At 41.9% G+C, this 21,500-nt stretch overlaps 2 pseudogenes; both read left to right on the forward strand.

Moving 5' to 3' along the window:
- On the forward strand, positions 1-14,350 carry LOC146184702 (uncharacterized; annotated as a pseudogene).
- Positions 14,351-15,507: 1,157 nt separating this feature from the next.
- LOC146184703 (zinc finger SWIM domain-containing protein 3-like) lies at positions 15,508-20,154 on the forward strand (annotated as a pseudogene).
- The last annotated feature ends 1,346 nt before the right edge of the window (positions 20,155-21,500 follow it).

The raw sequence follows: 21,500 nt of genomic DNA on the forward strand, positions 1-21,500 counted from the left end.
ATGACCCGTTTCCGTGTTCTTGTTGCCGGTGACTCCATGTTGAAAGACTATGCAGGGTCTTCCACATTGGGTCACCGTGTAGATGTTCAGGTGCGTGCATTCGGTGGCGTGCTAACTGAAGGAATATTTCCCATGATTTCTGATGCTGTGCCAGCTGTTAATGCCTTAGTTCTACATGTTGGAACTAACAATGCTGGAGAGACAGCCATGACACGAATTGCCAGGATTCGTACTCTCATATAGAGAGTACGCAAAGCCAACCCTGTCATACGTCTCGTAATATCAGCAATTCTGCCCAGGCAGAAGAGCATTTACGAGCGGGGAAAGTGGACATTGACAGCCCAGCAACTGGAGGGGTGCAACGCAGATGCTCGCGAGACCAATTCAATGCTGCAGGAGCTGTGCTGCAAAGAGGGCCACATGTACCTGGATGGCAGCAGACACACATGGTCGAACCTGCTGAACGGTAGCGGAGTGCACCTGAACAAGCATGGTGTCCTGGTGAGTGGTAATCTCTTTTCATACATTGCCCTTGGCACCCTTAAAGATCAACTCCGGTGGTTTTTCCATCATTCTGTGTTTTTGGTTGAATTAAAATCCTCGGCACGTCCTGACTCGAACATAAAAACCGTTTTTCGAAATGTCAATTAGAAGTATTTTTAAAAAGAAAGAACAGCAAATCGAAACCGAAACTGCGTTCATGGCCAGAAATGACGTCCCAGGTGACGAAATGGTGACGTCACTCTCAGTATTAGAGATACACTCGTACGTGCGTTGGATGGTGAAAATAAAGCATGGAAATCATGAAGCATTGCATAAAATGTCTGAGGTAGTTCAATATAAGCCTCAAAAATTCATAATCATGCGGGAAGTGGACAGTAACGCTATAGTGCTCTAGAATATTGGGCAGTGTGACGACCGGCGCCGGAGAGCGGGCCGCTTTTGCGATGACAGCAACCGGCTTCCGCGAGAGGGCGCGACGTGCAACAGGGGTGCCAGGATCGCCGCTCGGCGCGAAGCGGCCGCGGGGATAGCGGCGGGTACAGTGGAGGGGCGCGTTTCTCTATGCAGCATTTTCACACGCTACGCAATTAATGCGATATTTAATAAAGAAGCTAGTTATTCCAGATGCTTAAATAATCACTGAAATTCCTTTACGTCTCTTGGAGACGCCGTGCACTCTTGGGTTTCTCTTCGGTGCAGCGCGCGATGTTTGAATCGCTATTTGAAACTCTTTCAACGTTTCTTCGTCCTGCGGACAGTCATAAATCGTCCAGATGAGACACTTGTACTCAACGTTTCCAACGGAGCGTGTGTTTCTTATTCGTTCTTTCCGTGAGGGAATAAAGGCTCCTGCCGAGGAGCGCTACTAACACGCGGAGAAAAACAGTATACATGTGAATCAAAGCTTGTGCTTTGTAAGGCCGCTTTAGGAATACCTTATTTTTTACGAACCTTATTTAAGAACACCTGTTTACATTTCTGTAGCTTGTGCTTATCAATATATAACAACGTTTATCCATAAATTGTCAGTAATCTGTAATATGTATTTATAATCGGTGTTCTTTCTGTGCCCTATATCACCGCTCATAGAAATGACAAATACAATGTGCGAGGAAAACACATTTATTGATAACCGTAGTAATTTAAAGCACTGCGGTATTTACCGCAAAAAAAAAAGGACGTATACGGGACTCAAGCATTTATTCTTTGTTAGTGATTACAGATACATATATCGCGGACATTTATTTTTTAAGCGCCACTCACCAAATGGTGAACCAGCTGTAGAGATGAAAAAAAAATAGTCAAGTACAGCTGGGCAATACTTCAGATAAAATATGAAAAATTAATCCTATCACATACGAGAGAATAGTTTCATAGTGGGCACTTGAGTGCGGACGCTTTACTAGCATAAATGGTAGAGCAAAAAACAAAAAAAAAATAAATAAAAGCACTTATAATTGCGCGTCGGCTATGATGCAGTTCTTACCGAGAGAAAATGGAAAAACGCGAAAAAAGATAACGAGCCCCTAATACGGAAGCTATTAATATAAGGCCGAATTTAATAGCGGACACTGATGCGTGTTTATTTTTCGAGTGTGTGGTACGAAATATGAGTAATCGATTAGATATACTTGCCAACTACTGCTTACAGAGCTATAATCGGACAGCTTGCCGGCTACTCTTTGCAGAACTAATCAGGCTATATTTGTTCCCCTAGGAAAACTATAACAAGGTTGATATTACACGTGAAATACTTCCAAGGGAACTTAACTATTTTTCCCTTTGGGAATTCTTGTCGCAGTTCGCTGACTTTGCAAAGAGCGAAGCCTCAAAAGCATATGAAATTTCATTATTTTAAGTGTGAGCTTTCTGGTCCCGCTAAAATTTTTGAACTTCCGCACTTTACAGGAAGGTTGCAAAATCTGAAGTGCGAAGGCTTCGGACCACCCGAGTCAAATTTTTGGGTGAATTGCTACCTGTAGCTTCGAGCCTATGGCCCAGTTTTTGTTCTTGGTGAGAAACCGAGCAACCTCTCAATCGCAGAATGTTAACAGCTGCATATCCCGCCATATATAGTAAACTAAACATTTTGACGTTATAAGGATGATAAGCGCACACTATTGCCTCTGCGTCCTTTATCTTTACTTCGTTCTTTCTTTTTAAAGCTATCCTTTTTTTTTTCATTTTGTATTTGCACCAAAAGAGGACTAGAGTGATTTTCTGGGGGCAATGAATGCATATTACCGGTTGCTCGAATTGAGATTAAATATCTTTAGTATGGCGCACATCTCTGAGTATTTAAAACTATCCGTTGCAAGAACGTTCCAACTTCTCGAAAAAAAAAAAGTTTGTTTTTATATTAGTGTACATTTTCACAAAGTTGGCTCTTAAATTTCGACACTGATATCTTTACACTCGTTCGATTGCACGCCCCGCTTGTAGACTGTTTGTGCACTGCTTTCCACTTTCCAGCTAGGCCTTCATTTGGTTCTTAAGATCGGTTGCTTCCTTTTTTTTTATTGCCTTTCATATATCTCCATTTTCAGCGGCATTGTTCACATTCGCGGTCGCTCTTTTCACGATGCCGCGTGCCTTCCGCCTCTTTATCCCTCCTTGGTAGGTGACGTTTTTTTTTACGTTTTTTTTACCTTCACCTCCCACTTCTTCCACCTTTCCTGACCCACTGTGTTCCGTTATTCAATGGCCAGCTTACCTGGTGTGTCGCTCGTTTTTCATGTCTTTGCTATATCTCTACCTCCATGCGGGGTAGTCCACATTTAATTCATTCGAACTGAATGCCGACTTTTCTTGTGACTTCAGATGACGAACTGTATTCGGCATGGTTGCATGTGAAAAAACGGAATATACCATTTTGGACTGTTTTAATTAATGGTTTACCGATGACCAGCTCTATTTAGTCAGCGCTCTAACGCGTGTGTTGCACGTTCTGACTTCTTCATACATCCTGTCTCCACACTACCCTCTTTTCAAAATGAGTACATTCCAAAATGGGAATTAGGTGCTTTAGGAATGCTAAAGAAAGCTGTACGGCGACTGAAGCGTGCTGTGCTGTCTGAATTCGTACGCCCCTCTCCAAGCTGTTTCCTTCGGATCACAACTGCTGTCATGTTGCTTCCCCGAGGTGTTGCCGACAGCCAAAATGGATAATAGATTAGATGATTGCTAACAGTACTGAGCCTCGTTAACCGGCATATTTGTAAAATCTTGACGCCAGCAGACCGAGACGAGGGACAAGCAAACGAGAACGTACAGTGTGCGCGGAATCCGCCCCGTCGCACAGCGCGCATACGCGGGCGCCCGGGCGGCTGACACACCAGTTGCTGGTGGCGCCCTCTGCGCTGCGGCGCCTCCGTCATCGCAAAAGCGGCCCCTCGCTCCCATGCATTTCGCGGCGCGGTCGACACACTGCCCAATGTTCTAGAGCACTATAGTAACGCCGGTATACTGTTTGTGACGTCAGAAACTCAGTGTTTCCGGCAGAAATAGTCTCAATTTAAGCCATGAAAACAGCATATTTTAAAGTCGTGTTGCGAGCGAACGAATTATCGTACGGCGCCCAAATTTTGTAGAATCCGTCAGGACGGAAAGGAGAATCTACAGTAAAATTTTTATTAGAATATCCGAGTGTCAAAAACCCCCGGAGTTGCCCTTTAAGTAGTTTTCCCGGTACTCGAATGAGTGATCTTATACCCACGACGTCCTGTTCGCCAAACGGAAGCTTGTATATACACACACATGGCCTAAACATGCCACCAAGCAACAAAAACGCTCCAGTTTGCGCCTTGACTCTCGGAAACAACTTACACTGATCAGCGTACGCGGCACCTAATTATATTTGCTTGTGCCTTATTTGCATGTCTTTTTTCCCAAATAGTCTTGGCGTTACGCGGCGCCCTTCTCTCGAGTTGGTGGCTATGGAATCAATTAAGTATTCTTTTCGCATCGAAGCGAGCCCCCGGAAGCCGTTCCTTTCATTGTTTTTCTTGTGTGCTGTGCGATGTCAGTGGAAGTTACACACCTGCATGCATAGAGACGCGCGAACTGAACGAAGGTGCGATAACATGCGTGGGTTTGCACGCACGGCATTCAGCACGCGAAAGGCACAGGCGCAATATCCTCAGGTGGTCGAAATTACTCTGGAGCCATCCACTACGGCACCCATTTCTCTCCGCTTTCACGCCCATATTCCTCCCTTCCCTTACGGCGCGGTTCATGTGTCCACAGGATAGGTGCCGCGGACACTGCGCATTTACTTTCCTGTCAAGCAATTATTATTACTATTCCCTAGTTTTTCAGTCTCGCTGTTTCTAGCGACTTTTGTCTCATCAGTGATATATGTGCTACCAACTAGCCCCAACTCCTGTCGCAAAGCTTGCAAGATGCAAAGATTCTGTTGCATCTTGTAGGGCACGTATTCGTACTCAGCGCAGCTGCCAAAATTCACCCTTAAGGAAACCATCACCGCATGACTTCGGCTTGTTGAACATAAACAAGCTCTCGCGTGCGCATGTGTCGAGATCTGCAGTGCCGGCAGCACGCGATCAACTAGATGAAAGTCAAAACCAGTTTTTGTCGCTTGGCGGCGCAAGCGGGCGAAGTTGTGCACGCAAACTCCCGTTGGTGAACACGATCGAGGTCGTGCATATACGTTTTCTTCTTCTTTTCATTTTTTTTTGCACGGAAGCGAAACTCAGCATGTATATAGTAGGAATGAACAGCTTTCTTGTGCCTGAACTACATCCGGTTATAGTGAACAACATTATTCTAGTTCACTATAGCCCCGGTCAATCCCCAACTGTTGATTTTTATATATATATGTATGCCATATGTCTACTGATGAAAGGAAAAAATAAGCTAGATGAGTTCAGCGTTGTACCAAATGTCAAGGGATAGCTCAGTTGACATATGTTTTCTGATGTGTTTCCGTGTTTATTTTATCTATTTCTTTCATGCTGTATCAATTACGACTGACGGCTGTTGTTGCGGTGCGCGTCTTTCTCTCCCTCTTAATTTTCCTTTCTTCTCTATATTCTCTTCTGTTCGCACGAGGCAGCGTAGGTGGCTCAGCTACAGAGCCATTAGCAGGCGCGTGCATTTTCTTTTCCTTCTTCCTGCAGCCACAACAACAACAACAATTACGACCATAGCCTAGTGTGCGAAACTGCCGCGGTTTCTATGTTTATTTGTAAAATTGTAAATTGGTCTAGAGGAAATTAAATTTCTGTCACCCTTCTGGGTGGGCACCTGACCACGCCGTAAGGAAATGGAAGAAGGAGGGAGTGAAAGATGTTTGATTTGTCCAAAAGCCAGTCTAGCTACGAGAGGAGAACGCTGTCATAGTGGAGGGCTTGAATAATTTCGAACATCTGGGGATCTTTAACCTGCGGTTATATATCACGTCATCAGCTCCCGCTTTCGAACCTGACCATTGCGGCCGCGTTTCGATGGAGAAATGCAGTCGTCCGTGTGCTGTGCGATATCAGCCAAATAGTCTAAATGATTCCACAGGCCTCCACTACCTTCGCGGCACCTTTCTCCTTACACTCCCGTCTCCCTTCCCTTACGGCGCGCGGTACTGTGCCTTTCCTTCACGTTGTACGTGCTGTTGATAGCGGTGGATTCGTGCCGTTGCCATATATGACGACCGCTGTTTACTATTCGTAACGCGACTTTAACGCAAGTGAGCATGCTAGTACTCTTAAAAAAAAACAACTCATCGTGCCATAACGTACAGGAAGCTTGGTAGAAACGTGAACGTCTGGGTGCGACTATGACACCCAATCAGAACTTGATGCGCTACGGTGCCATACATTACGTGCGTAGCAGTTTTTAGGGTGAATACCGAGCGCTTTTGGCGGTGCCTCAAGTAGTCTGCTAAGCTTCACTTTACTGTGCACGAACTCCTCAGTTTCAGCATATTTAAAAATAAAATATTTGACGTAGGCCATGAAAACCAGTTGCATACAACTGCCGACCGGCTTGTGCACCACGAGCAATTTGTTATTTAGCAAATAATTAGCTGTTTCTGCTAATTTTTCTAGTTAACTAGTATATATATATATATATATATATATATATATATATATATATACTAAGTTTCTAGTTTTCTAGTATATATATATACTAGTTTCTAGTATATGTATATATATATATATATATATATATATATATATATATATATATATATATATATATATATATATATATATATATATATATATATATATATATATATATATATATATATATATATATTTTCATTTCGCTGGCTTTGTTTAGAGCTTAGAAAAATGATACATGCAAGGCTTTCTTTATCGGAAATAAATGGAATGGAGATTTTAAAAGGTGCTCTTCAACTCTGCAAATCCATTTATTGTCTGAAGGCAATAGTAAGTAACCCTTAATTACTAATTAGTTAATTGCAAAAAAAGAAACGTGGTGCGCCAGATGGCTGGCAGCTGTATACAAGTTGTTTCTCTGACTCTGAAATGTTTCATTTTTTAACCCTTAATTAATTTTGGTCGTCTGATGAGAAGAGAGGAGTCGCATGGAGAAAGATTTGATGTTGGGAAAGGTTGAGGGTCACCGGAGAAGGGGTAGGCAGCGAACGCAATGGTTAGATGGCATCCTCGAGGCGTTGCAGATAAAATTATGTGATGTTAGCAAGATAGTGAGAGACCGGAAAGCGTGGCGTGATATGGCCCATAGGGTCACGAAGAGGGGGTGTGCACGAAACAAGACAGTGTCGAAACCCAGGTTGCTATTCTCATGCAGTATTGCAAATGCGTTATCTCCCCCGCCTTCGAGTCCCCACGCTTTCAGAATCCCTTTGTCCTTCTCCCACTGCTGACAACCCTTCTTGACGACGCACCCCTCCTCACTCCTTGGATGATTGGAAAGGGTTGGGAGGAGATGGTTAGGGGAGAAGGAAGGAGGCGAGGGGGAGGGGGGGCGGGTGTGCTAAGCTCTCTTGAGCATGCAGGCGTAGACAACTCGCAGAGGAGAGCCGGGAGCGCCGATTCGTGCGGCTGTATGATGGCCTGGTGTCCATGTCACACTCAAGAAAGCGGCAGCTACTTTTCAAAAGCGCTTTAATCCAATGTTCAAGGAATGTGAATTCTCAAATATGCAATTCGTATATAATTGTCATTTCTTAACATACACAGTTCTGTTCACAAGCAAAAGTGTAGCAAAAGTGTTCGCAAAGCGAGTTGTCTGTAATTTTAAATCGCGAAGAAAAGCAAGAAAAAAATAGAAAGACTCTGTTAAGAGCGCATTTTTTTTTCAGAAAAGAGCCAGCACCGAATTAGGTGAAGTTCAGCTGCAATGATTAGTTTGCTCAAAGAACTTCAAAGCTCTCACTTATAACCTCCCAATGCATTGCTGTGGATAAAACAAAACTGCATTTTGCTTTGTTTCTGCCGAGATGGATTTGGCTCTTTTCGAAACAAAAAAGAAACCTCTTATATTGGCTTCAAGATCAGCTTCTATTCATTGCAGTAAACGTGCAGCGAAGATCAGACGAAAATCTCGGGGTTTACTATTTTTGTTTTTGTCCAGTTGCACTCTATTAAAAAAAAAACGTGTTGAAATTTGACACGCCGGGAGGCTTATTAGACACCAGTAGTAGCAGCATGACATGTTCCCGCATCTTCTGTTACAGTGTTCACACACCACGGGCCGCCACTCTTTTTACGCACTTATATGCACTTAGTCAGTTGGCAGCCACCAGCTGCTGTTTTCGATGTAGAAAAAAATGTCAAAATCAAAGGCGTTGCTGTTTCTTAAGCACAGAAATTATTTGTACAACGCTCGAAGAAAGAATTGGGAAGAAAAGGCCATTTTCCACCTTTTCGCAGACCCCAGTCGCCTGGTCCACCTCTATACTCCTCTCGCCCTCAAGCGCCCTTCACCTCAAGTAGCAAAAAAGAAAGAAGGAAACGCATACAAGCTCGTCGCCAAGACGCCCGCTAAAAACCATTAACTTCTGAGGGGGGTGGTAGGGCGCTGACCCTGCTCCCCGACTTTTTTAACTGCCGACAAGAAGGGTGGGGTGAGAGGGGATTGTGAGCAGGGGGAGCCGACACACGGGGAAACACACGCGTGGCACTTACTTCACGGGATTTCGGCACTCGCGGGGAGATGGCCCATTGCCTCCGACACGCGGAAACCGCCACACGGGGAAGCGTGCTACACCCACGAAGAGTTGGACACGACTGAACGACTGAACTGAACTGAAAATTAGCTTGGGCACCCTGTATATGTATATTATGGGTGTGTCCGGATAATGGTAATTGAGGTCCCATGAACGTTTTATTTTTTTCGTTTTGTTTTCAGCAAAATTTTTATATCTGGTGGGCAAATGTCTCGACACTAAGGAATGAACCTTAGTTTTGTAAGATATGCAAAGTTTTCTGAAAAAAAAAAATCGTATATTGCTAGGGGTGGAAAATGCTGTTTTTGCCATTTCAAAAAGTTCCCAAGTTTGGGACCCTGCTGCTGCTGCTTGCGCACTAAACTTTTGTCGCACGTTTTTTTTCTGAATAAATCTATGCAGCTTTCACTTCAAGAAAAGTTACTAAAGAGATTTTTTTTCTTGCTGCAATTGTTTAAGTAAAAAATCATGAACTTTGCTCCACGAGCAATGTGCTGACAAAAAGTCTATTTTCAATCTTATATTGTGGCACAAAGAATTTGGTTGTTCTCTCGAAAACATTTTGTCTTGATTATGGAGGCGATGTTCTTATTTTCAGGAAAAAAAATGACGCTCTAGACCATTAGGTGTTTTCTCCATAACGCATCAAATTTCGAAAACAGCAAAAAATAAGTAAATTAAAGGACAATTTTCAGTCCAATTAAAAAAAATCTTCAATTTTTATTAACCTGTATAATGATCCTAAGTAGCTCAGAATCATTAAGGACTAAAATGATGTTTCATTATATTGCTTAAAATTATAAAAATTAATATAAAACTGATAGCTTGTACTGAAAATTGTCAATATTTAGCCCTGCATTCTAGCACCGTCGAATAAGTTGTTGCCATTGAAACGTTTTTTCGGTATAACGCAGGCTTTGTTCTTTATTCTTGCAAATAGTTGTAGCTCTGGATTTGTTTGTTAGTTCCCCATAATACTTCGAAATTGCCCAAGATTCAGATACAAAGAAATGGGCAACTTTGATTCGAATTTCAATAACATCATCGGCTTTGATTTTCATATAAACCATCTAAAAACAATGCTCAGTTCTTCATAAATAGCAGGCACTAAAATCATTGCATTATGCAAAATTAAAATATAAAAATAAATATAAATGTATAACTGAGCGCATGATTTTATTCTACATTTCTTAGGCCTTCCCCTTGAGGAGTAGACGTCAGAAATTGAATTCAATATTTTCTAATTTTAGTTATATTTTATCTAACGCAATATCCGAAACCTTCTCAGTGCTTATAAAGACTGTGTTCTGCTTGTTGACAGTGTTGATAATAGCCTAAAATGGAATAAATTCGCTATTTCTTGCCGGGAAAACGCATGTGGCGGTTTAGTTTTTACTCTATCCTGTAATTTTTTTTAAGTGTGTGTGGTGCGGTGCACAAAATTTTAGCGTGCAAGCAGCAGGGCGCCAAACCTGCAACTTTTTGAAATGGCGAAAACGGGGTTTCCACCTCTAGTGATACAAGATGTTTTGTCGAGAAAAATATTGCATATCTTGCAAAACTAAGGTTCATTCCTTTGTATTGATACATTCGCCCAGCATATAAAATTTTATTGAAACAAAACATGACACGAGACATCGATTACCCTTCTTATCTAACACAGATTTTGAGTCAGATATCATGTACTGTACTTTAGCGGCGTATGTTTCACCGCAACGTATTTTCCACTGCGAAGTTTTTGCACGATATTTAGTGCATCGGCCCTTATTAGCCGTGCATCAGGATGCCATTGCAGTGTCTACTGATGTTCGCAGATATACGTTCAGCTAAATTTGCTGGTATCTTCTCTCGAGTCCCGCTGGCAAATATTGCAATAAGGTGTCGACATAAGCGACCAGTACATATAACTGAACAACATATGCAAACGTCTGCGAACGGGTTTCCGAAATATTCACATACACTTTTGAGATATATGTAGCCGAATCCATGTACAAAATTTCATTTAAATTGCTCGAGAAACACGTTGAACATATTTTTATTAAATGTTTTTGCCCCGTTGTCTAACCACTGCTCAAGTCAAATTGTGCTCAAAATCTGTCCATTCGAGGCATTCAAAAAATATATCCCCAGTCCGGCCCAGCGCAAAAGGCAGTGGAATAAATTTAGGTATCTCTTTTTCTTTTTTTTTGCGGAGGGGGAGAGAACTGTAGATTTACATTTTACTGCGTGGTTTAGTACTGAACGTTCTAATTATAGCAGAGTATTACTACAGTAAGGTAGAAAGTTTGGCGACTTGGTAAACAGACATGATTGAAAAAATGCACTGCGCTGAAGTCTTTTTTAACGCAGTGCGGTTATGCAAGAATATTACTAAATATAACGATTAACACAATCAGGAGTTTGTTCCTGAAAATAATGCTATTTCAAACCGTCTGTATATGCTCATGATTTTTGACAGCACCGGTTGATTGAGGGCAAATGTAAACAAATTATTTTGCTTTTTGAAATATTCCATATTGTCATTGCAACGCCGGTGTTAGCGGACGATCAGAAACAGATGTCATGTTAATTTTCTAAATTGATCAACTAATTTTTTATAGTGCTTGAATTGACTGGTGACGTCACGACCGCACGTGACGTCATTCACTTCCGGTTATTAGACATGGCCGGATGTGACGTCATGATGGTGTCATATCCGGCAATGACGTCGCGATTAGAACTATACTCGGGGACAACTTTCTGAGGCAATGTGGTGGAAGCTACGGAGCCGAAACGCACCAGCTTGCTCCGCACAAGAATATAGTGCCTCCAGAAATTTCGCAGGTGATGCTCTGGAATGTTATACTATTACAAACCTATTAACCTTACTATTGTATCAGGCTTATACTGCAGTACTAGCCAGTACAGCAAGAGTTTAATATGCAACTTTCATGTCGATAGCTGTCTGATGAAATACGTCTGCCGCTTTTATCCGCCCATTTCTGCTCGCGTTCGCAATGTGCGTCTGTTTTTGGCAGCGTACGTCGTGCGCGTTGCCGACATGCCGAGGCAAGGTACTCGGAACTACATGGCGTAATAACTCAGTAAGTAAAGCCCCGCCCCCGTAGCATTGACTCCATTGCCACAAAAAGTTGTCCCCGAGTATAGTTATCAGGCATGCGACACAGCTGGCGGTGCGAGCGAAGGCGAGCGCTACGATGAGGCAAGCGGTCTGACGTCATACCAAACGGCGTCCGCCTGCTATGCTGGTTGCTAGGCAACGGCTCAAGGTCATTCTGTGCCGCCTGGGAGCACCGCCACAGTGAAATCACAAGTTCGTGGCCAGTGTAACTTTCGCTACAAAAAAAAAGACACACATCTGCATTTACCTTATTGTATCAAAACAAGCCCATATATATATATATATATATATATATATATGTGTGTGTGTGTGTGTGTGTGTGTGTGTGTGTGTGTGTGTGTGTGTGTGTGTGTGTGTGTGTGTGTGTGTGTGTACATTGCGTGAGAGCAATGTGCTTTTTTTGCATGGCCAGTCGATCCCTACCCTTCTGAGTATCAATTAAGTAATAGTGGCAAAGTTTGTTACAGAGCCTGCTGCATAAAGCCCATCAACTTTTATCAGGCTGACTTGGCACTAGCCAATAATACTTACTTGAGGTAGTACCACATTTCATGAGTGGTCACTGTTCTCTTTTTTTTTTCAGATTATCAATGAAGGCAGTTATCAATTTTTTCAAGGCATGCATATATGCGTACTGTTGCTTAATGATAAGACATTTTTTTCATCGTACGATTCGATTCAGCTGCAAGTTGTAGCTCTGTCCGGTCCTCATCTCCCTTGTCCTGTTAAAAAAGCTACATTTTTTCATTTAACTAATAGTCAATGATCCGTGTATGGAGTGTAGAATATATATGCAACTTGATGCAGCTGAAAGCAGAGGCATGCAGAGAGACATTGACAATGTTTTTCTGTTGGCAGCTGGAATCAGTGGGCTGAAAATTTGCCAGTAACTGCTTCCCATTGGCTGCTTAGCTGAAAACAATTTGTTGTTCAGGGTGCCCGATCCTCACTGACATAGTTCTAGAGTGGATTCCCTAGTTTTTAATACCGTAACTTGACACTTAATTATAGCCATCACAGTGGTGTGACAGTAATGCTTTTGTCCTTTCATCACCTTCCATGGCTGCAAAGAACTCTGGAGCCCACTGAATACACGCTTGCCTCAATGCAGCCAAAAGTTTAGCACATGCAGTTAACAAACTGCACTGTCCCTATCCCTGCAACATGTACGCATGCACAGAAGTTGCCCGGTACATTTGTTTATGTTTAAGCTAGTACCTCTCTACCATACTAAATGTTTCACAGTGGTGCCATTCTTTCGGCATAGGTCGGCAGAATCGCTCGTGGGTAGACTTATTCGGGCTCACCCACGCTCATATTCAGATCATTGTCCGAGTCATGAGTGAGTACGTACTTGCACTTAGATCATGATTCGAGTCGTGAGTGAGTCCGCACTCACATTCAGATCATGATCTGAGTTGTGAATGAGTCCGGACTTTCGTTCAGATCATGATATCAGTCGTGAGTACAGACTCGAATGAATTCAGATCATGATTTGAGTCGTGAGTCCGGGCACAGGCTCAGATGATGATCCTTGTTTTCCTGTTGATGGTGTATGCCTTTTTTTCTCATTCACTTACCGAGGAGGAAAGAAAGATTTGTTACCATGACGAAGGATGGTTGTGGGCACAGGAGCTTCACACTGTCTCTGTGTCCGAAAGAATTCTGTGTAACATCTTCCTGTATGCACTCCCTTGCATATTTTGTGCATTTTGCACATTGAATGTTTCCACTGATGTACAATTTAAAGTGGCTAGAGACGTAGTCAAGCCCTTTCAGTCTTTTGTTTATAACTGTTAACAAAATATAAAATTAAAATTTGATTGTGTTTGATAACAGAGTAAAAATACCATTTGGTGCTACACACACATGAAAAATGATCATCAAAACTAAAGCACTGAAACTGAAGGTTCCTACCTAAAAATAATTATCTAAGTCAGGGTCACTTGTGCTAACAAAATAGCTTGGCTCAGTGAGTAAGCCCAAATGACTCTCGGGGGTGTAAATGAGAAAATCAAGATGAGTGAGTGGGTCCAGATGAGTCGTGAGTTGAGACGAGCAAGCCCAAATGAGTTACAAGTCGAAATGAGTGAGTGAGCATAGTGAATAGCGAGTTGATATCAGTTGTGAGCCACAATGAATGGTTGACTCTGGCCGAGTCGTGAGTCAGAATGAGTCTGAGTGAGTTACGAGTCTAAATGAGCTTGAGTTCATGAGTGTCGTGAGCCTGAACTTGTGTGATTGCTTGAGTGAGTTCACAGGTTGATCAGTTTTCTGAGTGAGCCCGAGGGAGCACTCGCTCGTGATTGATTTTCTCTGGGTATGCTCTTCCAAGACGAGGTCTCATCACACTGGAGACATTTACTAATCTATCAGTGCTCAGCACACACATGGTGTGAACTGCAAGGTATTCAATGTACTTTGCACAAATGCAGGTGCTTGAGCGTATGCTGAGAGGCGCCATTCATGCTGTCAGCGAATTGGCAAGGAGTGACAGCGACCTGATGCTGAGACAGCACCAAGAACAGCAGGAGCATGAAGCACTGTAGCGTCAGCATGGAAACCAAGCCGATGCCCTGGCTGCACACTGGTTAGGTGAGGCCAATTTTCCTCCACTTGGAAACCCACACAATGTGGCTATTGCAGCACCAAGCCCCACCATGACGTGGGCAGCGCGAGTAGGTGGTAACAGCAAAAAAACAGTACCACAGGTAACAGATGTGATTGTGGTCAGTAGTCCTCCACTGGCGGCAAGTAGAGAGCCATGTGCCACGCCATGCAGTGGTGGTGGTAGGCAGCCACCATCAGTGAAAATACGCTGTGCACGTGCTCCTCCACTTGTTGGTGGTGTGTGGGTATACCATAAGAACTTCTGCACTGTGTCTACCGAAGTAACGACTAAAAACATTCTTGCTCAGGGGACAGTTACTGGCTACAAGGTGGATAAACCAAGAGAAATAGCACAATCATCAGGGCAGCATACCACGGTAGGCCAGAAAGTAAATATGAATTTGCGTGCTGAGAAAAGTAGTAGCACATTGCAGAGACACAGCGACATTTCTAGTGTAAGTGTTGAATGCTACAAAAAAGAGGACTATTGTGCAAGCACAGAAGAGCACTGTGCATTACCAAGAAGTGAAGAGGCAGGTGTGGTGGGGAGGGAAGGGAATGCTCTCTGCAAGCAGCTGAAAAAAAAGCGTCACACTTGTGCACCTGCACACGTTGGTGGCGGCTGGGTGAGCATGAATGCACACAAAAGTCTTGCCCACAATTTGAAACAGCCCCCTATCGTTCCTCAGAACAGCCCAGGCAATACAGTACAGATACCCAGAGCTATGGACTATATTTTTTGGGGGAAACAAAAGGCTTTTGGCCATTCACAGCATCGTGCCTCAGGGGTCAGCAGTGAAAAGACAACCACCAGCCCTTTGGTGGACATCAGGAGCAATAAAGAAATGGCCATAAAAATATTGCTGCCATTATGGGCAGTAATACAAAGTCCGAATCAGCTGAACATGAAACTGAAAATGCAACAGGGCTGGACCACATATTGAGCTCAGTATGTGGCTTTGTACTTGGAGGTGCAAATGTAGAAGCGAGTGCTTCACCATGTTCTGCAAGCACAAGTAGCAATATGCTGTGCAGTAGAACACATAACCACTCAGGTGCTGTGGAGCAACCTATGCTTTGTAATGAACAGGATGACATGGCAGCAACTGGATTAAGCCGGAATACAGGAACTTTAGATTTGGATTGTATCCAAAGAGAAACTGAAAAGGCTGCCACAGTGCCACTGGGCCAAAATAAATCAGGAGATGGAAACCTTTGTATAAGCACCACATTTAAGACGTACAAAGAATTCAGGGTTAGCTTTGAGGAGTGGAAAAATAAAAGCTTCCACCCAATGCGTATTATAATATGTGATAAAAACCCACTAGGCTATGGCAGAGATGAAAGTGAAGAAAAATTTCCATACATTCGCATTACTTTCATCTGTTGTCATGCAGGACAACCAATTATACGGGGAAAGAGAATCCGGCCAAAGCAGCATTATCATGCGACAGGCTGCGAGGTAAAAGTAAAACTTGTGCTTAGGCCTTCTCCAAACCTCTTCTATGAAATCACAGACATAGAAGAGGTCCATAACCATAAAACAGGCCCTGAGATTTTTAAGTGGTACACGAAAAACTGCACTCTAACTTCTTCTGAAAAAAATGCGCTCGAAGATCTCATTTCATGCAATGCAAATCCTAAAGAGATTAAGGATGTTGTCTTCAGACATACCGGGAAGATGGTGACATCTCAGGACATTAGAAACCTGAAACATGAAGCAGTTCAGAAAATAGAAAATACTGCACATCATGGCGAGCTTTTGTTGCATGAATTGGAGAAGCTTATTTCTGAGCAATCGGGGTGGAAGGTACATGTTGAAAGAAATATTAATGGAGACTTGCTATTTATTTTGCTTCAATCAAAGCACATGAGTGAGTTAGCAGAAAAATATCCTGAGGTATTATTTTTGACGGAACTTATAAAGTTAACAGAGAGGGGTATGTCTTGTACTCTGTGCTTTGCGAAGATGGAACAAGTCACGGCAGGCTCATATGTTATGCGTTTGTTCAGCGAGAGACATCTGAAATCCTAAAATTATTCCTCGATACATTTCTGCACCTAAACCCAGTTGTTAAGAAAAAATGCAGGGTTGCAGTTATGGATAAAGATTTCACTGAAATGAATATAATTACCCAAATCCTCCCTCAGTGCACAATACTGCTGTGCTCTTGGCATGTTTTGAAGTACCTGCACAATAAAATTACACAGCACAATTCAAACACCTCGGATAAGAGCACTGTAAAAAGCATAATTAATAAATTAGTTTTTTCTAAAAGTGTTCAGATATACGAGGACCAACTGCTGAATTTAAAAATGCACTGAAAGATGACCAAACTCTTCTGGCATATTATTATAGAAACTGGCACAGTTGTAGGAGTATGTGGGTTCATGTCTATCGTTGTAATGTGTACAGCTTAGGAAATAATACCAACAACAGGATGGAGAGTCATAACCAGAAATTGAAAAGATATTTAAGGCGAGAAATGCATTTATTGGAAGCAGTAAAAGGTCTGGTAAAATACATAAATCACGATGCCCTTTCAGTCAGTCTGGCTCAATTTAAAGAAACGAAGGTTGGCATTGACACTCGAAAGACTGATGAATTTCATCTACAGGTGTCAGCAAAATGCACCGAATATGCAAGAGAACAGGTTTTTAAACAGTATGATATGTTTGTTAGAGAACCTAGGGTTTGTATAATGTCAAATGGCCAGCATTTAGTCCACGTAAATACTAAATGTTACGAAATTACCAACAGTATGACAGTGTGCACATGCACGTTTAATAGACAATACGAACTGCCCTGCAGGCACATTTTTGCACTATGAGCAGAACTGAATGAGGAGCTCTTTAATGAAACATGTGCTTCACAGCGATGGCTAAAATCAGACTTTATACTAGCAGACATTGATTCCCCACAGCCAAATCTGGGCATTCTCACTTTTGGTGAAACTAAAGAAGGAACCCTAAAGCTTGATACAACAGAAGCTAAGTATAAATATGCCTGCAAGCGTTTATCAGAATTTTGAAGTATTTTAGCTGAATGTAATACAATTGAATTTATGGAAAAGATGCAAAAATGCGAGAACTTCTTTGAAAGCCTTATGGCCTACAAGAGAAATAAAAAAAAGTTTTCAGTGTCAGGAAACTGTGAGAAAGTAGATGAGCCCGAAAATGCAGTGTGTGCTACAAAAACACACACTGACAGAAATAGCAACAGTAGTGAACTGCAGAAACAGCATGTCATAGATCATGATAATTCAGATAACAATACTGACCATTCTCAAATAAAATCTGAATGTCATACAGCTGGATTAAACACAACTCCTACACCTCAGCCTTCTTCAACACGGCTAGCTGCTTTAAATATTCCGCTCGTGAAATCAATTCGTGGCCGAGCAAGTAAGACAAATATCAAGCAACAGAAGCAGCAGCTGGAAAAAAAAACCTGTGCTAATATCAGAAATTTTACTAACGTGCAGGAACAGCGTTGAGCATTGGATATGGAGCACAAAAAAGCAGTCACATGATGACAACGCTGCTGAACTTTTTGTGAATGAAATGAGCTGCAATCCCTACCACATTAGCTCTATGGACATAAAGGCTCTGCAAGGCACACAGTGGTTGTCAGACAAAGTCATAAACACTGCACAATTCATAACTTCTAAGCAATTTTCAGAAAAATATGGGTTTCAAGAGGTTCTTCTAGGGCAAAGACTAAAATTCAAGAAGTTACGCAGATTTATCCAAATTTTACATGTTCCAAATCCTGGACACTGGGTTACGGTGAGCGATTATGGAGCCCCTGATGACACAGTTTTTATGTATGATTCAATAGATGAAGACATTCCGCTCAGTGCAGTGCATCAGGTGATGAATATGATGCATCTCATTTCTAACTATCTCAATGTCCATGTGAAGGAAGTGCAAAGACAAGAGAATGGTTTTGACTGTGGTCTATTTGCTATAGCAAATGCATTATCTATTGCAGCTGACTGTGACCCATGCCACATCACATCCGATAAAAATGTAATGCGGAGCCATTTGCTAATCTGTCTAGCAGACCATGAGATGCTACATTTTCCATCTTCTTCATCTCCTGTGTGCAGAGTGAAGCCAAAATAGAGTCGTTTTGTTGTTCAGAAGTTTCTAACTCTTTAGGAAACATCTCATGTTAACATCTAATAATTATGAACTTAATGGTGACATATACATGATGCAATGCTTTTAATTTCACTGCTTTGATAGCTTGATTGTGCTGATTTACACAGGCAGAATAAATAGTCTTTAACCTACTATTAGGCATTGAACTTTTTCAAATCAACTTAAGAAAGTCAGCACTCTTGCTAGCAGGGAATAGTTGCCTGGCTGTGGAGTAAGGGTTTCACTCGACCCACTTTTCATGAAAATTAACAAATACTAGAATTCAGGGGTGTGATGAGGTGTTACTGTATAAGTGCAGTTGTACAGTTTGAGGTATTCCTCTGTTTACGCACCTCTGCACACCGTTGAAGCACCCCTTCCCCCTCCCACCACGCTTGCTGCTGGCTAGCTAAGAACTATTTGTTAACCATCATTCCACACTCGGAACAGTTAGTCCAATCGATTGATTTATCCAATGTATGTAGGACACTTGTACAACTGCGTATAGGCATCACAAATAAGTATTACGTTCTGGTTACATAAACATTCAGTGGCAGTTTCATCCAGGGTTTGCACAGGCCCTTGGAATCTTTAAATACCACTCATTTTCAAAAATTGTTCAAGGGCCCTTGTAAATCCTTGAACTTTGATGTACGCCTCAAATTGCTTCAAAATTATGATCCAGCTGGCTTTCTCTAAAACAAGGATAGAGGCGACTAGGAGTGCAACAGGGAGAGGATAGGTAAAATTCAAAATGACAATGACCAGGGTTGCTGTACTTTCCTCTCCCTCTAGCAAAGCATAAATACTTCAAAACAAACATCTTTTTACACATTTCCAAACTATGATTCTCCCTTTTGATACTTTCCCTATAGGTTTTCTTGTTTCTCTAGACAGCCACCCTCTTTTACTAAAAATCTATTTTAAATAAGTTACTTTTTAGGCAGGACCCCTTGATAGCCCACAGTTTCATTCAAAATCAGTCATGATAGGCTCGTTTTTCTGGGACTCGTTTTTTGTTTCTTTGTTCCCCCACAGCAGTCTCCTATTTTTCAACACCAGTATCACTGGCCCTGAAGTCATGGAGCGTAGCTTAAGTCGCGGAACTTTGATCTTCATAGGTTGAAAGACGTGGTGCAAATTATTAAGCCGTGCAGATGGAAAATGCAAGTTTGAACCTGCCTGGCTCAAGCATGTTGGTTATAGCAGGTGGGTGAGAGCGGAAGTGAGTGAATTGTCTAGAGCAAATTGCATGTTGGGCCCCAAAACGATTGCAGATAATGGGTTAATTGTCACCTGTAAAGCTCGAAGTGTATCTCCAGGTCGATGGCAAATGAAAACAGCTGTGTTGGAAATTTTGTACGTGTTGTCAAAGAATTCATGGAATGCCAGTGCACGATCAGAAAACGACAGAAGAAAGTCAGTAGGCACATCTGAAAAGAGACACTAAAGCTGGAACTTCAGAAGTTGTCCTAAAAAAAAAGAAAAAGAAAACCGCCGAATCTTACTTAAATTTCTGCCAGCTACTAGTGTCTTTGAGAATGCTGAGACTGAGGATGACAGAGCTCTCCTTGTCAAGGAGAACAGTTCCAAATGAGAGGCCAGAGAAGAGGAAGCAGGTATGGTGTCTGGTGAGAGAGAAATCAGAGCTAAGCAAATATAAAAATATTCCTAAGCTATGTCATTCAAAAAAGACACTTTGCCCACTTTGATTACTGCTCCTTTGTCTTCTTGAAATCCAGGAATACTCCTTAAAAATTCAAGGCATACATTTTGTGCAAACCCTGAATCCATCTCTGCCATCAACATACAAACAGTATGTCATACGTACCCTACTGTCTCACTCACTACACCTTGATAACCCAGCAATATCATGTCAACTGAGTATTAGAAACTTCTGATGTGTTTTTCTCTGCCATCTGTATCATTAATTTTTCATTTTTTAAATATGACAGCAGTTCCTTCCACAAGCACACCTGCAAATACTACCATTTGGGTGCTAGGTATCGGTAAATAAACAGTACATGCTGGAAAAAAACCCCCTGAAATAGGCTTCAAGCGACTATGTATTGACCACGGAATTGGCACATAAAATAATTGGAAAGAAGTCAGCCAAATTTTCTGAAAATACTAATGAAATAGAATATATATATATGAAAAAAAATCCAGAGTCCAACCTATACCTGCAATTATGAAAAGGAATGCTTAGTTGCTCCCATTTTGGCACTGAAAAATGTGAGAAATTTTTGCAATATGTAAAATCTATGTAACTGTAGTACATGTCTTTATTGCGTGTAGTATTTTTCTTGCGCTTTGTAGTTTGCAGAGAATAATGTGTATAACATTGTGCTGAATTTTACAGGCTTCCCTGAGCCCATGAAAATATGGTCTTCATGACTGTGTTTTGCTTTGCTGGAATGCTGCAATAACCTCAAGTATGGTATGAATGCCCCTCATCAGTTTGCAAAACGGCAGTACTTCTGAATGATGTACAAGGAAAATGAGAGAAGCACAGTCACTTAGTGCCCATATTTGCACTAAATAGCTGTTTAAATAGGACATGAGAAGACAAAGGTAATGCTATATTAAGATGTCCAATCTCACTACCTATGTAGGGACTCCATTCGTAAAATGGTTTCAGTGTCGGTGCCACTTCATGCTGAAGCCAAAAAATGTGCCATACGCTTGCAAAATTTATGTGCATGTCAATGGTGTTTAAGACGGTTTATAGCCTAGCAGCTTATAATGGCTTATTTTGACACAGTCAAGCTTGACTGTCATAGTAGTACAGTTAAGATGACTCACAAATTAGGTGTGAAATCTCTATTCAAAATACAAAACCAGCATCCAAGCTGGGTGCATATATTTTGTAACCTGCCTAGCTCCACATTCCAGAATAATTTCTCAATTTTAACGCAAGAGACAGTGCCTTATCATAGCGCC

The sequence above is a fragment of the Amblyomma maculatum genome, chromosome 7 (assembly GCF_055883805.1).
Source record: "Amblyomma maculatum isolate TAMU_Amacu chromosome 7, ASM5588380v1, whole genome shotgun sequence".
In the NCBI taxonomy this organism is placed as follows: domain Eukaryota; kingdom Metazoa; phylum Arthropoda; class Arachnida; order Ixodida; family Ixodidae; genus Amblyomma; species Amblyomma maculatum.